Source organism: Furipterus horrens, unplaced genomic scaffold (genome assembly GCF_987537825.1).
Source record: "Furipterus horrens unplaced genomic scaffold, mFurHor1.1.pri manual_scaffold_12, whole genome shotgun sequence".
Taxonomy (NCBI): Eukaryota; Metazoa; Chordata; class Mammalia; order Chiroptera; family Furipteridae; genus Furipterus; species Furipterus horrens.
The window spans coordinates 81,770,091-81,772,907 of NW_028327182.1; the positions used below are offsets into that span (position 1 = coordinate 81,770,091).

At 37.5% G+C, this 2,817-nt stretch overlaps 1 pseudogene; it reads left to right on the plus strand.

Annotated features, from left to right (window-relative positions):
- Positions 1-757: 757 nt before the first annotated feature.
- On the plus strand, positions 758-1,536 carry LOC149996495 (small ribosomal subunit protein eS6 pseudogene; annotated as a pseudogene).
- The last annotated feature ends 1,281 nt before the right edge of the window (positions 1,537-2,817 follow it).

Here is a 2,817-nt window from a genome sequence, read left to right on the forward strand (position 1 = left end):
GATTTCAGCTGAATGAGGCACTGGGTGTGTAGAGCTGATGGTAGACTAGGATACTCTATTTTACATTTATTTTTCTTGTTATATCCTGACGTTTTCACTCTACAAAAGTAATAGTCACTTGAATGATCTCTGGGCTCTCACCAAACTATAGGTATACCAAATGGCAATTTATCACGTGTTCCCTTCGTCCATAAACTCTTGACACACTGCTTGCACACCTTGTGAGGGGCTCAAGACTTATCTTGATCACCAAGTTTTACTTTAAAATATACAAAATAGGCTCGCCTGACTAATGCGCTGATGTTTGTCCCTTGACTAGGAGTGGTGAAACTGCCACAGACAGGACAAAATGAATCAGGGTTGTTTAGGCACTTACAATGAGAAACAGCAGAGGCAGACATGACCTGAAGGAAAGGAAATAAGTATGTATGTAAATAAAAAAATCAATTCTGCAAACTCTTGTATACAGACAAGAACTCGGACTACATTTTGGAATATGATTCACTCTATAGAGCGGCACACAGCCTCTCACCACACTGTCTCATATGTAACTGAATAGCCTAGACAAGTATGAACCTGTCGCTGGTCTCCAAGGTCGTCCCCCACCCCTCCCCACTTGAGGGAGGTTTGCTCTCGGCCAATAGGAGAGCACTAGTGCTTCCCTTGATCCAGGCTCGGTCCAGCCTAGAGTGGTCGCATTAAGATAAATTGTACAGCTCTTTTTCATGGCACCTCAGAGGCAGTCGGGTGCCTCAGGATGAAGCTGAATATCTCTTTCCCAGCCACTGGCTGCCAGAAGCTCATTGAAGTGGACAATGAGTGCAAACTTCATCCCTTTAATGAGAAGCGTTATGGCCACAGAAGTTGCCGCTGATGCCCTGGGTGAAGAATGGAAGTGTTAAGTGGTTCCAATCAGTGGTGGGAACGATGAACAAGGTTTCCCCAGGAAGCAGGGGGTCTTGACCATGGCCGTGTCTGCCTGCTGTTGAGCAAGGGCCATTCCTGTTACAGACCCAGGCAGACTGGAGAGCAAAAGCGCAAATCTGTTTGGGGTATTATTGTGGACGCCAACCTGAGCGTTCTCAACTTGGTCATTGTGAAAAAAGGGGGGAAAGATATTCCTGGTCTCACTGATACTACTGTGCTTCGGTGCCTGGGGCCCAAAAGAGCTAGCAGGATCCGCAAACTTTTCAACCTCTCTAAAGAAGATGATGTCTGCCAATGCGTTGTGAGAAAGCCCCTAAACGAAGAAGGTAAGAAACCTAGGACTAAAGCACCTAAGATTCAGCGACTCGTTACTCCACGTGTCCTGCAACACAAACGTCAGCGCATCACTCTGAAGAAACAACATACTAAGAAAAATAAGGAAGAGGCTGAAGAATATGCTAAACTTTTGGCTAAGAGGATGAAGGAGGCCAAAGAAAAACGCCAGGAACAGATTACCAAGAGACGCAGGCTGTCCTCTCTGAGAGCTTCTACCTCTAAGTCTGAGTCCAGTCAAAAATGAGGTTTTCTAAGAGTAACAAATAAATAAGAACTAACATAAAAAAAAAAAGATAAACTGTTAAAAAAAAAAAACCTTGATGTGATAGAAGAAAACTAACTGAAGTTTTGAAATCAGCATGCCTATTTAAGTCTAAAACAGCTGAAAAATCGAACTCAACAGGAATTATGTTAAAAATTGTTCCCCTGTGTTATCAGTTCATGGACATTTGGATTGCTTTCAGTTTTTGATGCTTATGAATAATCCTGCAAACAGTCATGTGCAATTCTGTATGCGAACATATGTCTTTATTTTTCTTTGGTACAAAAATTCATATTCTTAATAGGAAAATTGCTGAATAAGATTATATACAACTTTTTAAAGAAATTATCCAACTTTTCCAAAGTCTTATTCTATTTTTACATTCCCACCAGATTCACTACATTTTTGCCAACACTTGGTTTTGACTGTCATTTTGATTATGGTCATTCTAGTACGTGTAAAGCGCTATTCATTGTAGTTTTAACATGTGTTTCCCTACTAATTGATTATGTTGAGCACCTTTCGATGCACTTATTACTAATTTGTATGTTTTCTCTTATGAAATGTCTATTCAAGTCTTTACCAATTGTTCTCTATTATTGTTATATTGTTATTAATTTATGTTAATATTCCATGAATGTAAATCTTTTATCAGATAAAAGATTTGGTAATATTTTCTCCCAGTCTGTGGATTATCTTTTCAATTTCTTACTGGTATCTTTTGAAGTATAGGCATTTTAAATTTTATTGTGATACAATTGATCAACTTTTTTCTTTCATGGTTCCTGGTTTTAGCAAACTGACAAAGATTTTCTTCTACACATTCTCGAGAAGCGGTATAGGATTTTTTTCACTTACATTTGGGTGTATAATTCATTTTAAGGTAATTTTTTGTATATATCGGACAAGGATCTAAATTAATATTTTTGCATATAGATGTTTAATTACAGCACATTTTGTTGAAAAGATTTTTTTTTCTCTATTGTCTCTGTACTCTTGTAAAGAATCAATTGGTCATACATGTAAGAATTTATTTCTGAACTCTAAATTTTTTCCCATTGACCTCTATGTCTATCTTTATAAAACACTATACTGTCTTGACTACTATAGCTCCATAGGTTTTGAAGTTAAGTAGTGTATGTTCTCAAACTTTGATTTTCTTCTTCAAGATTGTTTTGGATATTATAGATCTTTTGCATTTAGAATCAAGTCAATTTCTTTAAAAAATCTGTTGAGGTTTTATTTATTTATTTTTTTTATTTATTGATTGTTAGAGAGAGAGGAAGGGAGAG